Here is an 11,936-nt window from a genome sequence, read left to right as displayed (position 1 = left end):
AACAACATTTAGCTCTTGAATCACTAAACAACTCAACCATTCAACCATACATAATAATCCAACTTCCCTTACCTCTTGGTCGTGTTGGACTGAGGTAGAAGAAAAGGAAATGAGCTTCGTATGTCTCAACAACATAGATACACGACTCCAAGGATGTGAGCTAACACCCAACAAGTAATCTCACTAATTCGAGGAGCCTAGAATAAAAAGAAGAAGTTAGGGTCTTAAAGTCTCTTTCTCTAGGATCCTCTCTCTAAGGTTAGGGTCTTAGAGTCTTTTTCTGTAAGATTCTCTCTTTAAGATTTTTGAAGAACGAAACTTATGAAGCTTAGTTATGAACGAAAACTTTATATATTTTTTTCCTCAAGGTTAAATATTTGTACCTTTGTCCAGAAAAACCCCTAAAACTACCTAAACTCGTAAAGAAACCTCAGATTCCAAAGTTCCTCAATACAAAATAATAATTAAATACAATCACATATAATTAATGAAATTAATAACAACACTATTACTTATAGTGTTACAAACTACACCAAACAAATAAAATTTTTAAAAAAGAAATGTTTAATTGGCCCGAATATTTGGTGATTCAACTTGAGTTTTCACTAATTTTAACTAGTTTGATGACATAATCAATAGGTTATGTGCATAACAAATCCAACTCCCTACTTAAACCGACTATGTATTTGAATCTCAATTGAACTCATCAGTCCGAGCTAAAATTTAAAATAATAAATGAAACAATGTAACACAATTTTTTTTTTCTGGAATATTATTTTTTAAAAATATATTTACAAAATTGGGACCCCACTAAAATTATTTACCAAAGTAGAACGGATCACTATTCCGGTTCAGAATTCAGACCTTATATGTCAGTTCCTCAATGCATTTTGGCTGCCAAAATTCGGTTCACGAGGAGCCGAATTTCGAGCAGCATTTTCCTTTTTTTTTCGTTTTGATTAAATTGAAATTTTTTTAAAAAATAATTTATAGTTTTTAAACAATTTAAAAAATATGTAATATTTTAATAATATTTGTTTAATAATATTTTAAAAAAAGTAAGTTAGTTTTTAAATTTAACAAATTAAAAATCTAATAAGTTATGATGTTAATATAAATATATATGCGTATAAAATATTAAAATTATATATATATATATATATATTTAAAATAAATATTATAAAAAGTGTAAAAATGAATTATAAATATATATGTGTATAAAATATTAATAACTTTTATAATTAATAATTTAAATTATTAATAATTTTAATAAGTAATAATTTTAATATATGTGTTTTAAATTTTATAATAATGTATAATTTTAATAATGTATAATGTTAATACTTTATAATATTAATAGTTTATAATTTAATAATTTATAATATTAATAACTTAAATATTACATTGATAAAGAGTGAGAGTGCATTAAAACTAAAAATTCATAACATTAAGATAGAGTGAATTATATAAGGTTTTTAATCTCCGTAATGGTGTCCAGTTTCACAACGAGAGCGACGTCTGTTGCGGCCTGGATTACGTCGTGGAGGTTGTTGCTCAGCAGGATTTGGATCATCATTGTAACAGCCCAAGCCACCCGCATGAGGATATTGTCCGCTTTGGCCCACGGCCGCACGGTTTTGCTCTTGGCGATGACACGCATGCCACCCCAAAAGGCCTCCTCACAAGGAAGGTATCCACACCCATATATATGGCATGCTTCGTTCGCCTTCCTAACCGATGTGGGACTATATCCACCCCCCCTCAAGGGAGTCCAGCGCCCTCGCTGGCACACCGATCCGGGCCCCGGCTCTGATACCACTAAATGTGACACCCTCTACCCCAACATTATTAATAAACCTAAACTATATTTATAAAAGATTATCATAGAATGATATAAAACAATAAGTATCATAAGGTAGAAGATGCACATTCATAATTCATACACATAAATATTAAACTCAAGAAATTATTATAAAACAAAGATTATAAATCAATCCCAGTAAAGGTGGCAGTGCCTCCTAGTTAGGAATCAATTTATAATTTATTAAATTACACAAGAAAAGAAAATATTTTTAGAACAAGAAATACATAAGAGAAATCCTAGCTAAACCCGATGTCACATCCTATCAGAGCATGCCCCAAGAAGCCTTTAGGCCTCATCACCAACATCCTCATGATGATGATCACCTGCAACATAAATTTAAACATATACAAAAAAAATAACAAGGGAGTGAGAAACATCTCACTCAGTTGTAGATGAAGAAATAAAAGTTAAATAGCACACACACATAATCATTATCATATATAATAATTATTTATCATGCAATGATGTCATAGACTCAACTCATAAATATATGCATGTGGCGCCATACGGAAGTTCACATATCATCATTGGTGACCCTAAGGCACACCTAGTTAGCATATCGTGGGTGACCCAAAGGAACACCTGGTTACATCATTGGTGACCCAAAGGCACACCTTGTTAGTCGTGGGTATGCGGCCTCAGCGGCACACCTGGAGTATATATGCATATGATGCATGTCATACAATCATAAACTTAACATTTCACATGTTACAGAATTTCCTATAATATACCATATCATAAGCTTAATTCATACTTATATTATATTTTATTAATCCAATAGTCCAAAGGTCCAATAATTCAATAGTCCCATAGTCCAAAGGTTCAATAGTCCAATAGTCCATTGTCCAACAGTCCAACAGTTCAATAGTCCAAGGTCATTAAGTCAAGGGTCCAATAGTTCAAAGGTCTTTAGGGATCATATAATTTATATTTCCTGGTATAATTATATCCTTAAGTAAAATAGGAAGCTTAATGAAAATAAGGAGGCTCGGCCTTCCATTTAGATAATAAAGTCTAAATTTATAAGTTAATAGGAGATTTAGTCTTCCATTCAATGAATATTTTAGAATAGTAAAAGTGAAGTTATCCATTAATTATAATTATTAATTACCGCAACAAGAAAATCAAGTAGTACAAACAAAACACAGTAATAATATATATTCAAATAATCAAACAACAGACAAGGGATCGGGAGCCAATCCAACAAACAGACTATTTAACAATTATTTCTACACCCCCAAGCAAGATTTCCCACTCTCCCCTTACCTGGGTAAATAGGAATTTGGGCAGAATCTCCTCTCTTTCTCCTTAAACCGGAACCGGAACTAGAGCAGAACCTTCTCTATTCTCCTCCTCTTTTCACAACCTAGGCAGAACCTTCTCTCTTACTTTCTCTCTCTATTTCTCTAGAATTTCCTTCTCTCTAGAATTCTAAATTTTCCAAAACCTTAGGCCCCTATTTATAGAAATTTTGAAGTTACTATGCACTATGCACTATTCATTAAAATAATATTATAAGTTACTATGCACTATGCACTATTCATTAAAATAATAAATATAATTACTATTCATGAATAGTAAAATACTATTCATCCAAATAATTTGAGTTTTGCGTAAGCGCTTACGTTTTTTTTCAAAATTACTATTCATATGAATAGTAAAATACTATTCATAAATACGTATATATAAATAGTAAAATACGTATACATAAATAGTAAAATACATATACATGAATAGTAAAATACGGGAATAAAATACTTATTCTCATAATAAATAACTCTTTTCATTTGAATAAAATTTTGGGATATTACATTTGATATAGTCCCACATCGGTTAGGAAGGCGAACGAAGCATGCCATATATATGGGTGTGGATACCTTCCTTGTGAGGAGGCCTTTTGGGGTGGCATGCGTGTCATCGCCAAGAGCAAAACCGTGCGGCCGTGGGCCAAAGCGGACAATATCCTCATGCGGGTGGCTTGGGCTGTTACATTTGGTATCAGAGCAGGTCGATTTTATCGGCCGTGAGTTATGTGTCTACTATATTTATTGATAAATGAATTGATTGTGAGATCTATTATATTGATATGATGCTTGCCTATGTCTATTAATTGTATTATTTCTTTAGAATATGGCTGGTAGAAATGATCGTGCGATTGCTGATGCTCTCCAAGCATTAGCCCAAGCTATGAACAACAATAATATGAATGGAGTTGCTCCTAACTGGTTGGAGCAATTTCAGAGGAATAATCCACCCACTTTCAAAGGAGGTTATGACCCAGATGCCGCCATGAATTGGTTATCAGAGATCGAGAAAATCTTTAATGTTATGGATTGTCCCCTTACAGAGAGAGTGAAGCTAGCCACTTTCATGCTGACAGCTGATGCTTACTTTTGGTGGGAAGGAGCACTTCGGAGGATAATTGATGGAGGCGTACATTTGAATTGGGAGACCTTCAAGAGGGTCTTTCTTGAAAAATATTTTCCAGATGATGTAAGGAGTAGGAAGGAAATGGAATTTCTTGAACTAAAACAAGGAAACGATACGGTAGAGGTATATGCTGCAAAGTTTGATGCTTTGGTCCGCTACTGTACACACTATCATGGTGAAGGTGGGGAAAGGGCCAAATGCATAAAGTTTGTAAATGGTCTGCGTCCTGAAGTGAAAACAGCAATCAACTATCAGGAGATATATCATTTTCCCACTCTGGTTAATAAGTGCAGTATTTATGATCGTGACAACCGTGCTCGTGCTGCTTTCTATAAAGGAGCTGGAGGCCCTGCTCGTACAGTGAATTCTAATACTTCTGGTAGAAGTAAGCCTTATTCCAACCCTACAAGATTTCAAGGGAATATGACTACTAATAATAGAAGTAATTCCTTTACTAGAGGAACCACTGTAAATACTACTGGAAGTGTTGGAGGATCTACTTTTTCAGGGAGATGTGGGAGGTGTGGACGTGTTGGTCATAACAAGTCAGAATGTCGTGACAAGGAGATTACCTGTTTCAATTGTAGTGGTAAAGGACATATTAGCACTCAATGTTCTGAACCACCAAGAACACGTGTCGTTGGATCAGGATCGCAAACCGAACGACCAAAGACTGTAGGAAGAGTATTTGCTCTTAGTGGTGTTGAAGCTGCTCAGTCAGAAAATTTGATACAAGGTACTTGTTTCATAGCTGAGACTCCTTTTGTTGTACTATTTGATTCTGGTGCAACTCATTCCTTTATTTCCATCTCTTGTGTCCAAAAACTGAAATTGCCTGTGTCTTTGTTAAATTTTGATTTAGTTGTTGAAACCCCTACTAATGGTTCAGTAACTACATCCCTAGTGTGTTTAAAATGCCCTTTGACAATTTCTGATAAACAGTTTCTAGTTGACTTAATCTGTCTGCCTCTTAGTCAATTAGATGTAATCCTTGGTATGGATTGGCTATCTTCTCACCATGTTCTTTTAAATTGCTTTGATAAATCCATTTCATTTGGTGAATGTAAGAGTACGGAATTTCTTAGTGCTTCTAACATTAAAACTTGTTTAAAGGAAAATGAAAGGGTATACATGATCTTATCTTCATTAACAGTTGAGACTGAGAATAAGCTAGATGAGATTCCCTTAGTGAGAGAATTTCCAGAAGTATTTCCTAAGGATGTGTCTAGTTTACCACCTGAGAGAGAGATTGAGTTCAGTATAGACTTAGTGCCAGGTACCGCACCCATATCTATAGCACCCTATAGGATGTCTCCTAAAGAGTTAGTTGAGCTTAAGAAACAGATAGAGGAACTACAAGAGAAACAATTCATTAGGCCTAGTGTTTCACCTTGGGGAGCGCCTGTTCTATTGGTCAAGAAGAAAGATGGGAGCATGAGATTGTGCATAGATTATAGACAATTGAATAAGGTAACCATTAAGAATAAGTATCCATTGCCTAGAATAGATGACCTTATGGACCAGCTAGTTGGGGCTTGTGTGTTTAGTAAGATAGATTTGAGATCAGGTTATCACCAAATCCGAGTGAAATCCGAGGATATCCCAAAGACTGCTTTTAGGACCCGCTATGGGCACTATGAGTATTTAGTGATGCCTTTTGGTGTGACTAATGCACCTAGTGTTTTCATGGATTACATGAATAGGATCTTTCACCCTTACTTGGATAGATTTGTAGTGGTCTTCATAGATGATATCCTAGTGTATTCTAAGAATAGGGAGGAGCATGCTGAGCACCTTAGGATCGTTCTTCAAACCCTTAAGGAGAAACAGTTGTATGCTAAATTGGCAAAATGTGAATTTTGGTTGGAGAGTGTAAATTTTCTAGGGCATGTGATATCCAAGGATGGGATAGCTGTAGATCCTTCTAAGGTAGAGGCGGTTCTTGAATGGAAAACACCTAAGTCAGTTTTTGAAATTAGGAGTTTTCTAGGACTAGCTGGGTATTATAGGAGATTTATAGAGGGTTTTTCTAAATTAGCTTTACCTTTGACCAAATTGACTAGGAAAAACCAACCTTTTGTGTGGGACTCTAAGTGTGAAGAGAGTTTTCAAGAACTTAAGAGAAGACTAACTAGTACCCCTGTGTTAGTATTACCTGACCCTAGCAAGACTTTTGAGGTATTTTGTGATGCTTCCAAATCAGGTTTAGGTGGAGTACTTATGCAGGAGAGAAGGGTAGTAGCCTATGCGTCTAGACAACTTAAAACCCATGAGCAAAACTATCCTACCCATGATCTTGAGTTAGCTGCAATAGTATTTGTGCTTAAGTTGTGGAGACACTACTTGTTTGGATCTAGATTTGAGGTGTTTAGTGATCATAAAAGCCTTAAGTACTTGTTTGACCAAAAGGAATTAAATATGAGACAGAGAAGATGGTTAGAGTTTCTTAAGGATTATGACTTTCAGTTGAACTATCACCCAGGCAAAGCTAATGTGGTAGCTGACGCTTTGAGTAGGAAATCCTTGAGAATTTCTTCTTTAATGATGAGGGAATTGCACATGATTGAGGAATTTAGGGATATGAGTTTAGGGTGTGAACTAACCTCTAAGAGTATTAGGTTGGGAACCTTGAAGGTGACTAATAACTTGATAGATGAAATTAGAAAAGGTCAGAAGGTAGATCCTTTCTTATTGAGTCAAGTTGAGAAGTTAAATCAAGGTGTGGAAAGTGAATTTAAAATTGGAATAGATGGAGTATTGAGGTTTAGAGATAGGTTGTGTATTCCTAGTGTGCCTGAACTTAAGAGAGCAATTCTTGAAGAAGGACATAGGAGTAGCCTTAGTATTCATCCTGGAGCCACTAAGATGTACCAAGACCTTAAGAAGATGTTTTGGTGGCCTAAGATGAAGAAGGAAGTGGAGGAATTTGTGTATGCCTGCCTAGTATGTCAAAAAGCTAAGGTAGAACACCAAAAACCTTCAGGTTTGATGCAACCTTTGGATGTGCCTGTATGGAAATGGGATAACATCTCTATGGATTTCATAGTTGGATTACCTAAAACTACGAAAAACTTAGATGCTATATGGGTTATTGTAGATAGATTGACTAAGTCTGCCCATTTTATTCCCATTAACATTAGATACTCTTTGGAGAGACTAACCAAGTTGTACATAAGTGAGATTGTGAGATTGCATGGGGTTCCTACTAGTATAGTTTCTGACAGAGATCCTAGGTTTACCTCTAAATTTTGGGAGAGTTTGCATGAGGCTTTAGGCACTAAGCTTAGATTGAGTTCAGCCTACCATCCCCAAACAGATGGCCAAACCGAAAGAACTATTCAATCTTTGGAAGACTTGTTGAGAGCTTGCATCTTAGAACATGGGGGTAGTTGGGATAGTTTCCTACCTTTGATAGAATTTACCTACAACAATAGCTACCATTCCAGTATTGGGATGGCACCCTATGAAGCTCTATATGGTAGGAGATGTAGAACACCCTTGTGTTGGGTAGAACCTGGAGAGAATGCTATCTTAGGACCTGAGATAGTTCAACAAACTACTGAACAAGTTAAGATGATCCAGGAGAGAATGAGAGCAGCTCAGAGTAGGCAGAAGAGTTACAGTGATAAGAGGAGAAAGGACCTTGAGTTTAATGAAGGTGATCATGTATTCCTTAAAGTTACTCCTTGGACAGGAGTAGGCAGAGCACTAAAATCGCGTAAGCTTACTCCACGTTTCATTGGTCCTTATCAAATCCTTAAAAGAATTGGTGAAGTAGCCTATCAAATTGCCTTACCCCCATCTCTTTCAAATCTTCATAATGTCTTTCATGTTTCCCAACTCAGAAAATATGTCCATGATCCTTCCCATATCATCGAGTCTGACAATGTTCAATTGAAAGATAATCTCACCTATGAAACAGTTCCTTTAAGAATTGATGATACGAGGGTGAAACAACTAAGAGGAAAGGAAATTCCTTTGGTTAAGGTCGTTTGGGGAGGACATTTTGAAGAAAGTGCTACTTGGGAGTTAGAAAGCAAGATGCGTGAAGATTATCCTTTTCTATTTCAGGAAAATTTCGGGGACGAAATTTCTTAAAGGAGGAGAGAAATGTAATATCCCAAAATTTTATTCAAATGAAAAGAGTTATTTATTATGAGAATAAGTATTTTATTCCCGTATTTTACTATTCATGTATATGTATTTTACTATTTATGTATACGTATTTTACTATTTATATATACGTATTTATGAATAGTATTTTACTATTCATATGAATAGTAATTTTGAAAAAAAACGTAAGCGCTTACGCAAAACTCAAATTATTTGGATGAATAGTATTTTACTATTCATGAATAGTAATTATATTTATTATTTTAATGAATAGTGCATAGTGCATAGTAACTTATAATATTATTTTAATGAATAGTGCATAGTGCATAGTAACTTCAAAATTTCTATAAATAGGGGCCTAAGGTTTTGGAAAATTTAGAATTCTAGAGAGAAGGAAATTCTAGAGAAATAGAGAGAGAAAGTAAGAGAGAAGGTTCTGCCTAGGTTGTGAAAAGAGGAGGAGAATAGAGAAGGTTCTGCTCTAGTTCCGGTTCCGGTTTAAGGAGAAAGAGAGGAGATTCTGCCCAAATTCCTATTTACCCAGGTAAGGGGGGAGTGGGAAATCTTGCTTGGGGGTGTAGAAATAATTGTTAAATAGTCTGTTTGTTGGATTGGCTCCCGATCCCTTGTCTGTTGTTTGATTATTTGAATATATATTATTACTGTGTTTTGTTTGTACTACTTGATTTTCTTGTTGCGGTAATTAATAATTATAATTAATGGATAACTTCACTTTTACTATTCTAAAATATTCATTGAATGGAAGACTAAATCTCCTATTAACTTATAAATTTAGACTTTATTATCTAAATGGAAGGCCGAGCCTCCTTATTTTCATTAAGCTTCCTATTTTACTTAAGGATATAATTATACCAGGAAATATAAATTATATGATCCCTAAAGACCTTTGAACTATTGGACCCTTGACTTAATGACCTTGGACTATTGAACTGTTGGACTGTTGGACAATGGACTATTGGACTATTGAACCTTTGGACTATGGGACTATTGAATTATTGGACCTTTGGACTATTGGATTAATAAAATATAATATAAGTATGAATTAAGCTTATGATATGGTATATTATAGGAAATTCTGTAACATGTGAAATGTTAAGTTTATGATTGTATGACATGCATCATATGCATATATACTCCAGGTGTGCCGCTGAGGCCGCATACCCACGACTAACAAGGTGTGCCTTTGGGTCACCAATGATGTAACCAGGTGTTCCTTTGGGTCACCCACGATATGCTAACTAGGTGTGCCTTAGGGTCACCAATGATGATATGTGAACTTCCGTATGGCGCCACATGCATATATTTATGAGTTGAGTCTATGACATCATTGCATGATAAATAATTATTATATATGATAATGATTATGTGTGTGTGCTATTTAACTTTTATTTCTTCATCTACAACTGAGTGAGATGTTTCTCACTCCCTTGTTATTTTTTTTGTATATGTTTAAATTTATGTTGCAGGTGATCATCATCATGAGGATGTTGGTGATGAGGCCTAAAGGCTTCTTGGGGCATGCTCTGATAGGATGTGACATCGGGTTTAGCTAGGATTTCTCTTATGTATTTCTTGTTCTAAAAATATTTTCTTTTCTTGTGTAATTTAATAAATTATAAATTGATTCCTAACTAGGAGGCACTGCCACCTTTACTGGGATTGATTTATAATCTTTGTTTTATAATAATTTCTTGAGTTTAATATTTATGTGTATGAATTATGAATGTGCATCTTCTACCTTATGATACTTATTGTTTTATATCATTCTATGATAATCTTTTATAAATATAGTTTAGGTTTATTAATAATGTTGGGGTAGAGGGTGTCACAATCATCAAGTACTGGTTGTTGAAATGTAGCTGAAGTGCTGAAGAACTACCAGGTTCATTAGCAAAATTCGATTAGTAAAGAGATTGCATATATGATTGTGCTGAAGATGGAGTTCTAAAATCTACTCCAAATAAATTTGTAAAAAAATCTTTTGAAGTTGTTGTAAACGAATGTCTTCTGACAATTATATTTTCTTGTGGCATGATGTTGTGTGGAGGATTTAATACATGTTGATGAGTCTCTTCATATGATGACATGGAAGTCACACTAGTTTCAAATGTTGTGGAAGTCCTTCGTTGTTGATGGGTCCTTGGAGAGCTCCGACATGAAAATTATTGGTTTAGTTACACTAGTCCAACTTTGTGACCAAATTTGAAACTCAAGAGAACTTCCAAGGGTCGACCCAAGTCCAGCAGGATTAGAACAAAGATGGACATTAGAGAACAACATAATTGTGTAAAAAATTGTTCCTATTGTCACACCTCTGGTCACACTAGGAAGACATGTTCAAATATTAGTCATGTATTTAGTTCCCACCACAATTGATCTCTATTGTTGTAATGAGTTTTAATTCTGATAAATGTAATTTTCATTGTAAATATAAAAAAAAATATTTTTAATACATTCTACTTTATTAATTTTAGTAATTATAAATATATTTTAATTATATATATTATTAATATTTTAAAACACACACATATAAATATAACAATATATTTATTATTTATTAAATTTGTAATTTATTATAAATATAACTTATTAAAATTATTATTAATTAACATTATAACCTATTACATTTTTTATTTATTAAATTAAAAAACTAACTTAGTTTTTTTTATAAATATTAATAAACAATTTTTATTTAAATATTACATATTTTTAAAATTCTTTACAAACTTTAAATTCTTTTTTTAAAATAAAATAATTTAATAGAAACAAAAAAAAAAGTATAAGGCTACTCGGAATTCGGCTCCCTGGAACCGAATTTCGGCAGCCACAACACACGCTGCGAGCCATGGAGGAGGTTAGAATTTAGTGTCGGGGAACCGAATTCTATCTTCAACAGTAAACGATTCTACTCTTGTAAATATCATTTTTGTAAACTTTTTAAAAAAATATTATTTCAGAAAAAAATTCTGTAACACACTTGCCAATTAAATTAGAATAATGTAGCATTCAAAAATCTTCTCATCCAAAAATAATTGAATTTTGGAAATTATTTTCAACGCAAATTTTTATAAAACAATAAGCAAGAGATGTTTTGTCAATTATTATAAAAAGCTGTTTTTCCGTTGCCGGGACTTGAACCCGGGTCTTTCGGGTGAGAGCCGAATATCCTAACCAACTAGACTACAACGGAATTATTGATATTATTTGGATTTAAGTGTTTATAAAGAATATAAGAGTTCCAAACCAGAATTTTCACTAGAGATAGAATGATGATGGAGGACAAGACAGGGACCCTTAGGGTTAGGGGAGTGATGACCTTCCATGTTTCTCATCTCAAATACCTTTTATTTTTTATTTTTTATTTTTATTTTTTTATTTAAATCTACAAAATATACTTTATATTGATTTTCTACGGCTAATTAATGTAGTAAATTATGGAGTAGAAATATTAAGTGCTGCATGTATGAAGAGTAATTATTAGAATGCATTTGCTGTAGAAAAGCTCTCT

General features: G+C 33.8%; 1 long non-coding RNA gene and 1 other non-coding gene across 2 annotated transcripts; both read right to left on the bottom strand.

Annotated features, from left to right (window-relative positions):
• Positions 1–1,950: 1,950 nt before the first annotated feature.
• On the bottom strand, positions 1,951–3,630 carry LOC145952906 (uncharacterized). The gene is made up of 2 exons (XR_014430399.1): positions 3,131–3,630; positions 1,951–2,187 (listed from the first exon to the last, which is right to left on the bottom strand). It is a non-coding gene; the product is annotated as an uncharacterized LOC145952906 (long non-coding RNA).
• A 7,915-nt stretch (positions 3,631–11,545) lies between these two features.
• TRNAE-CUC (transfer RNA glutamic acid (anticodon CUC)) lies at positions 11,546–11,618 on the bottom strand. Its single transcript has one exon. It is a non-coding gene; the product is annotated as a tRNA-Glu (tRNA).
• Between the last annotated feature and the right edge of the window lie 318 nt (positions 11,619–11,936).

The sequence above is a fragment of the Cajanus cajan genome, chromosome 10 (assembly GCF_000230855.2).
Source record: "Cajanus cajan strain Asha chromosome 10, NIPB_CcT2T_4, whole genome shotgun sequence".
In the NCBI taxonomy this organism is placed as follows: Eukaryota; Viridiplantae; Streptophyta; class Magnoliopsida; order Fabales; family Fabaceae; genus Cajanus; species Cajanus cajan.
This window is presented reverse-complemented; position numbering and strand designations above follow the sequence as displayed.